Source organism: Dipteris shenzhenensis, chromosome 5 (assembly GCF_047967505.1).
Source record: "Dipteris shenzhenensis isolate YYH24624 ecotype China chromosome 5, Dip_SZ_1.0, whole genome shotgun sequence".
Lineage (NCBI taxonomy): Eukaryota > Viridiplantae > Streptophyta > Polypodiopsida > Gleicheniales > Dipteridaceae > Dipteris > Dipteris shenzhenensis.
Genome location: NC_141600.1, coordinates 824,275 through 839,138, shown reverse-complemented (window position 1 = coordinate 839,138; position 14,864 = coordinate 824,275). Strand labels below are relative to the sequence as shown.

Sequence of the window (14,864 nt, the reverse complement as noted above, 5' to 3'; positions counted from 1 at the left end):
CAAACCGCACTTCGAATTTAGCATGCCTTTTAGATGCCTCACTTCACACATTCGTTGCATCTATGGCCTCTCACTGCCTCCTAAGAGGGCTTTCAAGCGAGGCTTGGTGTCACACGAGACACATGGATTCAACTTTCAAAACTTTTGCAATCGCGGTCCTTCACCCACTTGTTGCCTGTGTTCGAACCCGTAGACCACGAGTAGATGTGCCCCTCGTAGACGATCATGTGTGCGGAAGAAAAGATTAGCATGACCCATCTACAACGGGTTAGAGACCAATTTACTCAATAATTCATCCATGTGATCTTGATTGAGGGGCAAACCATTCGCACAAAAAATCCCCCCCCTCCCCCCCCCCCCCCCCCTCTCTCTCTCTCTCTCTCTCTCTCTTTCTTTGACTATCTCCATCATGCACGCACACACAGGTACTAACAACCCCCCCTTCTCTCTCTCTCTCTCTCTCTCTCTCTCTCTCTTCTCTCTCTCTCTCTCTCTCTCTCTCTCTCTCTCTCCCCTCTCTCTCTCTCTCTCTCTCTCTCTCTCTCTCTCTCACACAAGCTCTCTCTAATTGCACATATAATATTTCTCTCTCCACCTATGTGTGCTCTCTCTCCCTTCAATGTCTTCCTCATATGCATACACCCATGGACACTCAAACATAGGAGATCCCTCCGCCCCCCCTTCTCTTTCTCACTCATCTATGATGGGTTGGGGGCCTACCTTGCCTTTATTTCAACGTATAAAATATCTCAAATTAACTTGGTGTATGCAAAAAGGGTTTGAAAATTGTGCTGGCATTCAAGTCATGCCTGAGTGTGCAAAATTATCCGGTGGCCTAGATCAAGTGCCATTTGCAAGAAGGAATCCAATCCACCGTTGTGCTCAAGATTCGAATTTGGCCCCCCAACCTCAAGTTTGATGACTTGACCAGTTGGCCTAGCCCTTTTTTGTGCAAACCATCTAGTGTAAACCATGTGAAGCATTTATTATTTACATAAATTGTTGTGAATGAAACCACGGATGGACATGCCATTTTTCTTGAAAGCTAGGTGAACACGGATTTGGGGGCTTCACCCGTTCGTTCTGTGGGGACGAGTGTGAAACATCATCGCTTATAGTGGTATCTTTGAAAAACATATTTTCTCTCATTCTTTCTTTCTCACCTAGGGGCCATGCTCTATAGATCTCTCCACAAATTCATCACATAAAGGCACTCTTAAACACAGAGCTTCATTTGAGCAATCAATACTAAGCCACTCTAGATGAAAATCCTTTTCAGTTAGTTTCCAGAGCATCTCATGGCAATGATTCTCAATCTATTTGAAGGGTTGCTTGAGAAACACCCACTATTCTATACCTGCTCCATTTCTTATGAAAACAGAGCAACCCATAAATGATCTTACCACATTAATCATATAGTTTCATAGAATAACGATTAGACCATGTTCTTTGTTTGACGACCACCAGAGTTTGCAAGGATATGCTCTCGAATTTATTTAAGCGTGACAATTTCATTTGGCAACTTAATACATACGTAAAGCCTCTCATCCTTAAGTCTCATGCAAATTAGCGGAAGACACGATCAATACTCAATATATGATAACTATTGCATTGTAGTAGTAGTAACACTCATCTAAATTATAGCAGCAATATAATGCTGCCAAATTGCATCACCCACATGTAACCAAAGGAAGGCATAAAAATTAGCACATAGGCGAGGTAAATCTTGAATTGTCATGTATCAATTCCTACTTTTCTTTACAATCTCCTCAAGAAGCCTCCAACCCCCCAATGATGCATCTGGTGAGGATATGGAGGAGCAATGGGCATGTACCCTGCTTCAAAGCATAAATGCAAAGGAAAATCAATGAGGCATGCGAAATCAGAGGGGTGGTATTTGATTGGGGACAACTGATCTGAGTGGTTGCTTTGTGTGTGTCCTTAATTCCAATAATTGAGGTCATGTTTTCCTCCTTTTTAGCTCAAGTCCCTCACAATTGCATGAGACCTCGTACGCGATGCACCCACATTAAAAATCAAGCTCTAGCTTGCAGAGGCACTCCTTGACACAACAATAGGGAAGAAAATGGAACGCCAAACCTTGTGTAAGGGTAGGCAATGATCTGACAACCAATGAAAAGATGCCACGATGAGCCCTTGCGCTCCATCACTTCACCTACTCGTAACTTTGATAAGATATAGCCACTTTTGATAGCCACGTGCCCTTGATTCCGTAGCATCCGATAGGCAACAACTGTAACGGATTGCAATCTCCAACACACATGTGTAAACTCCAGCATATACTTTATGTGCTACCAAAATAGGATCATAGTGCTCTAAGTTAAGCCCATAGTTGAGCTTCTTTAACCCATCTACTATCATATCGAAGTGCACGGACTCTCGATGCCCATGTCTCTTTACAATGTTCATACATTGTTATATCTTACTAGAAATTGAGATTTTGAATCATGTGAGCACTAACTTCCTATTGAGATCTCATCGTGTTGTTTTTGTTGAAAACTCTGTTGAAATTAGGTGGGATCTAGAAAATGGTTATCGAGTCTAGTCGATCATTATATCTTTGTGGGCACAATCAACCAATTGCTTAAGCTACTCAATGAGACAAATCACTTGACTTGCACAATTTCACCATACAACTGGCTAATCAAACTTGCCAAAGCTTGTTGAAAGCCTTAAAACTTTCTTTTTGGGTACTAGCTATGCGACATTTGCTTTCAAAAACTTGGTCCAAGAACAACAAGAGCACAAACATCATGGTGTTCCTTGCCCCATCCAATCCAAGGATCAATTAGACCAACAACACCACTACACAAATCCTATCACATCATGAACCAAGAGTCACGTGCAATGAAATATTCATGATATGACTACTCTAACCTCATAATTTGGTGCAATCTAAGTTTGGGTGTATTAATTGTCACAAAATGTAATGTTTGCCTATCATAGAGCATTCATGCATGTATTATCTCTCACGATTTCATGAATTACATATTTCATGCAATGATTTGATACATGAAAGATCATATGCAATGGTTCCATTCATGTCACGATCCTTTCTTAGCCATCCAATTCAAACATCAATAAGAGAAATACCATCACAATGGAAGCCTTAGAATGAGGATGTACACTTAGTCAAATTTCATGCAATTGATAATTAATTATTTTCTATCAAAATATCATTCTATTCTCATGATTTGAAAAACTACGCAAATCCTATCATATCATGAATCAAGACTTGGGTGCAATAAAATATGTATCAAAATAAAATAAAATAAAATAAATCACTTTAAACATTCATGCATTCATCCTCTCTCCGTTGTTTCCTAACATCTCCTTATTGTACATGATATCCTAAGCTCTACACACTCACCTCTTACGTCTTCCCAACCTTATCCATGAAGGGACCATTGCAATGAATGTTTATCTTTTAGAAAAAGAAACATTGCTTTAAATGTCCCCTCATCCACACTCTAGTTGCTACAATGTGTTTCTCTCCTCTTTAGTTTAGAGACCAAGGAGAAAAGCAAGTTTGCAACATGCTTAGAAGTGCAATCAAGGCACTTTTTGTACCCCAACCAATACGAAGACTAGTTGACATAGCAATGGCACCACAATTTCACCTATAGACAGCTAAAACACATACACATCGACATGAAAATTCAAGTGACCACTAGGGTGACTAATTTCCACCCCATTTAATCTAAGGCTTAGGTAGAGAGCCATGCCATCATGGGAGCCCCACACTAGAACACACATCAACATCTAAAAGAACACCATGATGATGCTATACCACCCCACCTGAGTCTAAGGACTGGACAGAGTAGCCACATCATCATGGAAGCCCCTAACCAGTATGAGTAACTCACCAAGTAAGGTGATTTCATGATCACATTAGCTAATAGCAAAAAGTTTTGAGTATTTACATCATTTTGAAATCCTTGGACTATTTAAACGTTGCAAGTTATTATCTCCTCGTGAGGGGTCACAAACAAATATGCAAGATAGCACATGCAATCAAACAAAAGGGGGTTTTATTTTCTCGTGGATGCTGGAATACCATGCTAGGATTCTCATAGTGGGAGCCCTTGCAAAAGCAAGTCAGAACAAATAGGGAGATATGAAGGTAAGTGAGCACACAAGATCCTCTAAATCCTTCTAAAGAGGCAAAAGAGCTATTGTATACTCAAGTATACTCATGCAGGGTCAAAAATAAGTAGAGATTCTTGAATGAACTAGTATATCTTTGGTTGATGGATCAGGCATTCCTCCTTAGTGTGCATTGTTCCATTGATTTTAGTAGCAATCAAGTTTAGAACCAAAGAGAGGATTTCTAGATCAAAAGTCCCATGGCAAAAAGTTTTCCATTGTGTAGCTGAAAGAATAGTTGGACAAATTCTCCAACATGATACAAGAGCATATTTGGTGCATTTTTTACATAATATAAGAGCCTTGGTAGTCTAATTGACACTAAAAAGAGGAGTTTCTCTCAAATTAAGGAAGCTCAATGTTCACTCAAGTACTAGAGTTCACTAACTCAAAAGATAGATGCTCTAGTTGCCAATCCCCAACTTTGGGAATATTGAAAGCTTGATGGGTCCAACTATCTAGTTTGGGAGATGAGGGTTCGACTTCACCTTGCTGTAAGGGGAGTCTAGCAAATTACTATTGGACTAGAGTTTAGACCCAAGGAGAGCAAGAACACTATTGAAGTGGCGATTATAAAGTAGCTCCTATTATAGCCTAGGGTTGGGTAGTGCAAGATGAGCCTTGGCGATCATCATTTTACTATTACAAACACTACCCTTCCACATGTGGAAGGTGCTCATGGAAATGCTTGAGGTGAACAATAGAGCTTGAATACTTGACCTCGAGATTGAGCTTCACAACATGAAGATGGACAAGGGAGATTTGCTACAAGACTACATCACAAACATGAAAGTAGTTAGAAATCAACTGCAGAAACTCATAGAAAAATAGATTCATCTCAAATTGATAGATGGGTATTGTGTAAGAAAATAATACAACGTCTGTGCTCAAAACAAGATAGTATGGAGAATCAAAAATTTGATTACTGTAAAACTGATACAATAGATGGCGCTGCCTCCCAACCGTGCGCTCCTGTGAAAGAAGCTTCGATGGCGTGCTGGAAACAGTAGAAGACGGAGGCTCGATGCCAAGGAATCAGGGTTGCTGTAGCCAGTGATGAAATGGGCTTCATGGGCTTGCTCTGATATAGCCACTAGTCGTAGTCGGTTAGGCTCAATTGGGTGACTGACCTAGTCTGCCCAAAACGGTCGACTAGGGGTCGGTCTCGAAATAGGCCATCGACCATACGATAGAACCGGTGTGCAAAACAGAGGAACTAACCTACGGTCGCCATTCGGCCTAGAGCCATCCGAGATCATCTGAGGCTCCAAACGGGCCTTGCAACCCGAGAGTGGGCTTCCTCGAGAAATGCTCCATCTACCCTCAGTGCGGTCAGTCAAGGGATGCCTTCCCGCACTTGCATGTAGCCTAGTTGGTGGTGTGCCAACTCTATCTGAAGCCGTCCAGCCATCAGGCCACACATGGCCCCCATTTGGTGTCCAAACTAGGATAACCGAGCTACTCAAATGCCTTCTCCTCATATGGGGGGTTTACAAGTAGAGTTAGCTGGTTCCCGCGTAGTTACACGAGAGTGGAGCATTGATATCTAACACCCCCCCTCAATGTCCACCGGCAAGTGAACTTACTTTTTCGGCCCAATGCCAAGTCGATGAAGATGCCTCTCTAGCAAGTCTCTTCCAAGAGCCTTCGTGAAGATGTCCGCAACATTCTTTGTAGTCGGACAGTACACCAAGTCGACCTCTCCATCCATGATGAGCTTGCGTACAAAGTGATATTGAATCTCAATGTGTTTTGTGCGAGCGTGGAACACCGGGTTCTTTGCAATCGCCATGCAGCTCTGATTGTCACATGATAACTGCATAGGCTTGTTCTACAATGCACCCATGTCCCCCAAAATCCTCCTCAACCACACTACCTCGCAAGAAGCAAAGCATGCAGATTTGTACTCGGCCTTGGTAGAAGAAAGAGCAACTGTGGGTTGCTTCTTGCTGACCCATGACACAACTCCAGATCCAAGTGAGAAACAGTACCTTGTCACTTATCTCCTGCTGCCCACGTCTCCTGCCCAATCCGAGTCACAGAATTCGGTCAAGATGTTGCCCTTGGTATAGGTGATGCCATAATCAAGTGTGCCTTTGATGTATTTCAGCACCCGCATCCTTGCCCTCCAATGGTTCTCCCGGGGCTTATTGGAAAACCTGCTTAGTACACCAGTCGCAAAACTGATGTCCGGCCGTGTGTTGCACAGGTAAATCAAGCTGCCCACAAGCCTTCTATACTTCGCTTTGTCCATCGGTGGTGATGAATCCTCATTTGAGAGCTTCGCGTCAACCTCCATAGGGGTACTAACTGTCTTGCACTCAGCCATGCCAAATGCCTTCAGTATCTCTCCAGCATACTTCAGCTATGAAATGAAGATCTGTTTTGACTCCTACCAAACTTCAATCCCCAAACAGAAATGCATCAGTCCAAGGTCTATCATTTCAAACTCTCTTCCTAGCAAATGCTTCATCTGCGAGATCTTCTCTTCATGGTTCCCTGTTATGACAAGGTCGTCCACATAAAGGACCACAATCATACACCTGCCTCCTTCTCTGAAGATATACAAATTTGCATTAGATGGGCTCCTCCTGAACCCGTTTTGCAAAAAGTAGGCATCAATTCGTTGGTACTATGCTCGTGGGGCCTGTTTCAGCCTGTAAAGTGCCTTCTTTAGTTTGCAGACTTTACCTTCTGAACTGGGGATCTCAAAACCTGGTGGTTGTTCCACGTATACCTCCTCCTTGAGATCTCCATTCAGAAAGGTAGATTTTACATCCATCTGAAACATGAGCCAACTTCCCTGGGCAACTAAAGCCAAAACACTGCGGATTGTGGTTAGTCGAGCTGTGGGAGCAAAAGTATCTTGATAATCAAAACCATGTACCTGTGCAAATCCTTTACCATGAGCCGAGCCTTGTACTTATCCAATGTGCCGTCGAACTTGTACTTGGTCTTGTACACCCACTTGGTTCCGATTACCTTGCGTTTTGGTGGTCGATCCACAAGGTCCCAAGTGTTATTCTTCATTATGGAGCCATACTCTGACTGCATAGCCTCCATCCACCTATCATCGCCCTATGCCTTTTCAAGACACTTGGGTTCATCAGCACGAATCACTTCTGTCATCAAAGCATAGTTGACCAAGTGTTCGCGCGCCCTTCTTTGCTCCTCTAATCTCTTGGACCGGCGGTATTTGGATGGTTCCTCCTCAATGGCTGGAGGTTCTCTACCGTCCAAAAGCTGCTTTACCCACTTCGAGAATGGCCGTTGCCATTGTGGTTCTGCAGGCTCTTCTTCATCTTCTTTGTCTTGAATCCTCCCAAGCACCATTGGGGGAGTTCGGTCTGCTATTGGTGGTAGTACTGGATGGATATCTTGGTCCTGGTTGTCTGGAAAGGAAGCATCCTCCTCTAATTGATGCGGCTGTTCTGAGAAGACCACATCGCAACTTACAATTACCTTCTTGGTAACAGGGTTATAGAGACGGTAACCCTTCGCCTCTTCACTGTAGCCCAAAAAAATACACTTCCGGCTCTTCAATTTCCATTTGGTCCTAGTAGCATCAGGAGCATGCATAAAACAGTTACATCCAAAAACTCTGAAATGTGCAGCTGAAGGTTTCTTACCAGAAAAGGCTTGCAGTGGAGTCATCCCATTCACAGCCTTCGTGTAGCTATGATTCAGGATGTAAACTACAGTGTTACATGCTTCAGCCCATAAAGTCTAGGCAAATCTTTCCCTTTCATCATACTCCGGCCCATTTCATAGCTGACGCGCATCTTGCGTTCTGCTACTCCATTTTGCTGTGATGTATGTGGCAGGGATTTCTGCCTCTTGATTCCGTGACTTTTGCAGTAACTTTCGAATTCAGTTGATGTAAACTCTCGACCTCTGTCTGATCTCAACTTCTTCACCTTCCTGCCCGTTTCTTTCTCGACCATTACATGCCATTCCTTGAACCTACTAAAAGCCTCGTCTTTAGTCTTCAGGAAGTATATCCATATCCTTCTACTGTAGTCGTCGATCAGCGTCATGAAGTAGTAGGAACCACCTAAAGCTTCCATCTCCATCTTTCCGCAGAGGTCGGTGTGAACGAGCTCTAGAGGAGCCTTTGCCCTGCTGGCCTCTTTAGGAAAGGGCTCCCAATGCTGCTTGCCCATCATGCAAGCTTCACATACATCGGGCAGATCTGAAATTTCTGGTAGATCTGCAATCATTCCACTTTTATGCATCTCCTTCAAAGAACTAAGGTTTAGATGACCAAACCTCTCATGCCACGGCTAAGTGTTCTTCACATCCACTCGAGCACTGAAAGCTGAGAGTTCGTAAATGTTGTTGCGCCGTGTACCTTTACCAACAACCTTCCCTTGAAGATCCAGGGTCTGTGAACCATTCTTATCGAATTGAACTTTGAGATCCCGATCCATGATCGCAGAAATGGACAAGTTCCTCTTGATATCTGGCACATAAAGAACATCGGACAACTGTTTTACAACTTCATCTGACTTGAGAGCAATCGTACCTTTTCCTTTTGCTGGACATTTTGCATCATTGCCGACTGCTTCTAGGATGTCATTCCCTACCTGCTGTAGAGAGATATACCAATTCTTTCGACTAGTCATGTGGCGCGATGCGCCGCTGTCAATGATCCACGGTTCATCCGCAGGTACATGAACTGCCTCTGTGCAAATCTCCTCAATTGCGACGAACAGCTCTACTGGTACTGCCTGTGTGCTGTTGCTAGACTCTTTCTTTACTCCGTTCTTCTCATCTACAATCTTCTTTCGGTACTCATTCTGCTTGTACCCTGCCTTATTGCAATAGAAGCACTTGATCTTCTTCTTTCTCTTTTTATAATTAGAAGAAGATGGGTTACCAGAGTCCTTACCCTTACCTTTCTTTGATCCGGTCCAAAAAGCTGAATCTTCTCCTATCCTCGTCTTTTGATGCATCTCCTCCTCTAGAAGCATCGCGTTGAAATCCTCAAAGTTGAGGGGTGGATTTCTGTTATGCGTATTCAGCACCGTAACAAGACCGTCGTACTTTGGTGGGAGAATCCGTATGCACCTTCATGCTAGATTCTCACTGGTGATGGTGATGCCAATCACAGTCATCTTATCGCGCGTAGATTCTTCACCCTGGTGATGGACTTCTCTGCCACTTTAGACTCAGACAACTTCTCGTTCGCGAGTTGAGTCTCCAGATTCTGAATCTGCATCTGATTCGTGGTCTCGTACTGATTTTTCAAGACCATCCATGCCTCCTCCACTGTGGTGACATGTTGAATTAACGCCATGACGGAATCACTAACACTGCATACAATAGAACACAACGCATTTGCATTTCTTCTTGTCCACACGAGAATCTCATCCGCAGTTGGTACTATCTGTTGTCCTGCATTGGCTGGATCCATTCTCGCAACTGGCCTCATGTCCATCCGAGTAGTAGTGTCCCAAAGCTCGTATGTGCTTAGGGTGGTCTTCATCTTGAACTTCTAGAGTGGATAGAGCCGTCCAACTTTCCGCTTTCACCGAACGGTGGGATTCGTAGTCTTGCGGGCTAGGCCATCTATCACAATCTGCTCGAAAACAGAAACACACTACCAAATCTTCTTGCTAGAGTCCAGGCTCTGATACCATGTAAGAAAATAATACAACGTTTGTGCTCAACAGATAACAAGACCTCGTACGCAAGAGAGAAAATAAGATAGTATGGAGAATCAAAAATTTGATTACTGTAGAACTGATACAATAGATGGCGCTGCCTCCCAACCGTGCACTCCTCTGAAAGAAGCTTCGATGGCGTGCTGGCTCCTCGTCAATGAGATTTGGGGGGGGTTCCTACTTCTTTCACGTCTACTAGCTCTACGGCTTTGAGAACCCATTCTCAATGAAAGTAGGATGGAAGGTGTGACAAAGTGATGGGGAGGCAATAATGGCTAAGAATGGGTGAAATGAACCAAAACATGGTGTCTTATAAAGAGCCTTAACTCATCCACTAGATTGTTACTCTTACTCATCCACTAGATTGCTCTTGATTATTATTGGTGGAGAAGGTGCTAAGATTGAAAATAATTGGCTACTAAAATTACGTTTGATTTTGTTTTGAAACTAATTTTTGTGGTCTACTAAAATAAGTTGATTTTAATCACATTATATATACATGGAATCCAATGTTAATTTTGAATATTTGCATCATTTGATTTTATTTCAGTTTAATATTCACATAACATATGTGCCTATCTTGATTAATATTTTCGTTAATGCAATTTGAGAATAACCTATGTGATAAACCATGATAATTTGATTATTTTGCCACTTCCAAATATCTCCAAATACCTCGATCGTGGTCATAAACCATGACAATTTGATTATTTTGCCACCTTTGGATACCTCCAAATACCTCGATCGTGGTCATAAACCATGACAATTTGATTTGTCATTTGATTATTTTGCCATTTCCAAATACCTCCAAATACCTCGATCATGGTATTCTATGCCTCACGCACATCGTGGTCATAAACCTCGATCATGGTATTCTATGCCTCACGCACTCAAATCACATGCATGTATAACTTACCATGCATGTTGATAATGTGGCTCGCCATCATCATGATGTGTATACATGTGGCTGATGTGGCACTATGCATGGTGACGATGTGGCAATATGGTGTGGAATATATGAGTCTCTTCCATGATGTAGAAATATGATGTGGCATGATGAGTTGGCATTCATGAGGTGGTAGATTGACATGGTAAATTGAGGTGGAGGGATTGGTGACGTGGCAATGTTGACGAGGTATGCCAAGGTGGCAAGGTGTGATGACATGGCTCCAAGAGTTCCTATGATGTGGAATGATGAGGTGGCACATGTGGCTGATGTGGCAGCACGTGTGGTAATCTAAGGTGACATGGCAAGGAGTGATGTCACATCTCCTTGATGACATGGCACCATGCGGTCTAACAACATGGCATGGTTGCAAGGCAAAAATAGATGACTTAGCCTTCCACATGAGCAGCATGCACACTCCAAAGGCTTGCCACTAGGGTCGGTGATGCTCCTAGCCTACCTCACCAAGCCTAATACCAAGCCTACCTTGTCTTGGTATTAGGCTTGGGTGGCCCTTTTTCCCCCACAAAAGGGAGATTTCACTCTTGGAGGCCATATTGTACGTTTTCCTTATCAAATTTAACCAAAATTTTTTTCCCTTATTCATCATGCAGAGGACTAAAAATATTGACATTTTTGAAATGTTTGGTCATGTTTGAGAATTACTAGATTTATTTTTAATATTCTTTGTCGATTCTCTAAGGAGTAAAAGTAAAAATTGAACTTCAATCTTCCTAAATCTAACCGTTGGATTTGGGATTTGATGATTGAACCACACACCCTTATGTGCCTACTAACCTTCCACCGAGTTGGATTTGCTTAATTATTCAAAATACTAAAAAAATGTGGTGTGCTACTAAAATGCATGTATTTTATGACTTTATTTATTATAAATAATTATTTATAATTAGATAAATCATTCAAATAATTATAATAAATCAAGTTAAGCTCTATATAATGTAAAGAGACCACCTACAAAGTTTCAATAACATTTAATCTAAAATAAGTGAGAAATTTAGAATTTAATATGACACTCTCTGTTCGTGACAAAGGTGTGACCGCCCTGGAACCATGCCGTGTGACACAAAGAAATTTTTTGTGTGTGCATTGAATTTTCGATCAGACTATACCATTGTGTGCACAATAGCATGTGTGATGTTGTATCTGAAGACTTCAAAGACTAGATCCATAGGGAAGTAGGTGAGATTTGCATTTTTGTGTGCTAAAAAGCTTGTTTTTCCACCTCCTAAGGATTGGGGAGTGAACAAACAGTGGACACCCTTAGCTTGCTACTTCCCATGTACCATACTTGGCAAGCAATTTCCCCTAAAAAATAAAGCAATGTGGGGCGCACTCTAATAGCTGAGTTATGTTTAGGTGCACCAATGAATTTCCCCCACCTACAAAGTTTTTCTTTGATGGAATCAAGGCTTTAGAGGAGGATGGAAAATTAAGTGTAGCTACTTGCAATTGCTTGCCTTCACTAAATTTATGTGAATTTTATTGTCTTTCTTGGAAATGATTTGCCTACTCACTGGCAATAGCAATTTTGAAAATTTTAGATTCCACGAGTGAAGGGAGAGTGTTATTACCAATAGTTCTTTCCACAAAGTTAAATGCTTAAAGAATATCATTACTTCATTACACATGAAAGTAGAATTACCAAGCAATTGTTGTTAAGAAGTAAGTCAATAGTAATAATAAAGCTCCTTTACTATTCAAGCAAAAAATAATAATTCGAACATTGCATTATGAGATGAATAGGTTTTATTTTAATGTTCTTTCAATTTTTCTTTCAAATAATGTTTGTCATGTTAAATTTCATATCAACATAATTGCAATCCAAACCTTATGTCAATTGTATTCAAATAAATGGCAAAAAAAGTGATTTGTTTCCCAAGTAGAATATATCATCTCGACATAATTGCAATCCATGCCTAAATCCCCCCTAAATCAAAAACGTTAAGTCAACTTAGAATAGCATGCGTGCCACAAACTCATGCAAGCATTTAATCAAAGTCAATATTGATGACATCAACCATAGCACCATTTGAGAGCATCGACTTCCTCATGATTGATTGCATGCGCTTACGTTTGCTCGTACGATCGATCTCAACACTAATTTTACACGTAAAAGTAACATAGTCCTTGTTTTTTCACTGAGGGCAAGCAAAGAAAAATGTGGAGTCAATGCTACTTAATTTTCTAGGTGGATCAAAAAACAAAGAGAATAAAACAATTTGTACCCTAAGCATATGCCTCTGCTACAACTTCTCGGAAAGAGTTCTTGAGCGACCGCCTTGGCATTTTCTTGATAGAAGAACTTTTGAGCAAATTTTCTTTGGGGGGTCTAGTTGTGCTTATGGCAACCAACAGGCTCGAGAATGCACGAGGTGGAGATGGACTATTCTTCATGCAAGAACATGCAAAATGGGATGGGGCACTTGAAGATACAACAAACAACAGTGACAGTCTATATTCCATTCACCATATGTCCTACAGGCAATCGCTGCTCGATTACCATAAATAAGTAAAGAACCAATATCAAACTACATTTAGAGAACCATTGTTAACAAAATGCTGAAGAAATTGTGGCAGAAGTCCAAAGTAAACGAATCCCAGGACGGAATAAAAGAACCAGGCAAAGTTACATAAAGTGTTTTGCCAATCCCAAAAACTGCATGAGGATTACGAAAACACAGAGATATGAAAACAAACGCAATGCTATGTCCATAACCAATTACTTTGGATTGCAGACGAACCGACTGCTGGCGCAAACTTCTCTTCAAATTTCTTGATTTCTTCTACAGCATGCGCCGTCATAGAGAGTGGCGTGATAGGTGCTTCAAGAACTTCAGGGCATATTTTGGGAAGGCCTACAAAAGCAAATCGATACTTACATAGACATGCACAACAATAATGCTTCGAATACATCTGAAAACCGTTAAACCAAACAAGTTCAGAAGGATACGAAGGAAGTAAGGAAAGCCCTCTGCAGACTGCTCGATCACCTTTTTCAAATGCTCCACTACTAGTCTCCATGTAATAAGAGGAAGCTTGTAGCCCGGCCATTATCAGTAGTGCAAATCTTGAAGACAAGACAAGAACGAATGAAGCTTGCATGCTGTACTACCTCTTGAATAAGGTGAGCAATCATTCGGTGCAGAAAAACTTTCCTCTATCATGAGGTACTACTGATTATGCCACGCACATAACATGTGCACATAATTCAATTAGAGAAGACAAAACTTGTCCAAAGTTCCTCCAATTCCTCTGCAACAAATTATTTCCTACAAAACCTCCAAAAAACTGACCTACTGGTACACGAATCTAGTCGCCATAGTCACCCATAATCTCCAAGTCTTCATTACTCATAAAACCTGTAGCCAGGAAACGCAGAATCAAATCGCGATGACAGCAATTCCAACCATGCAACAGGCCAAAATAACGTTTTGAGATGCAGCCATTCCAATCCATGCAAATTCCCAACCATACAATAATGACCCGCACACATTATCACGCCGTCAACTACCACTTTGCAGCAGGTAAATTTAAAACACCCATGTGCAAAAAGCCAACAGTCTTCAAACAAGCTTGTTCCCATGCTATGAAAAATGCAAAAATTAGAAGAATTCCCTAACTAATTTCTGCTTTGCAGAATATGAATGACTACATAGGCTACCCAAAGGGGCAGGCCAAAAATCACACCCAAATTTGAAAGAGATACTCTACCAATCACTGAATTTACAAAAAAAATGCATATATAAAATGCTAGAAATTATTTTTGGCATCTCAAAAGTTGAACCTTCACTAAGGCTACCTAACAGTAGGCCAAAAAGTGGCTAATATCATTAGTTGTTCTCGAAGGGGGGGTTTAGGGGTGAAAAGGAGAGGCCTCATTACAGATAAGCTAAGATGCATAGTGATTAAACTTCACATCGGTGGAAATGTCAAGACGTGCTCTTCGAGAGCTTATTACTTGATATGTTGCCATCATTGCTCGTTGCCTCCCTTGGTTGCCATTCACCAGTGCACTCAGCCTCCCTTCTCTCAACTCTCACCTCCTTGGCCCTTTCCCCTTCTGT

General features: G+C 41.6%; 1 long non-coding RNA gene across 1 annotated transcript; it reads right to left on the bottom strand.

The window, feature by feature from the left end:
* Window positions 1–13,464: 13,464 nt before the first annotated feature.
* Window positions 13,465–13,873, bottom strand: LOC147901458 (uncharacterized). Its single transcript, XR_015540998.1, has 2 exons — window positions 13,791–13,873; window positions 13,465–13,655 (listed from the first exon to the last, which is right to left on the bottom strand). It is a non-coding gene; the product is annotated as an uncharacterized LOC147901458 (long non-coding RNA).
* Window positions 13,874–14,864: the final 991 nt, after the last annotated feature.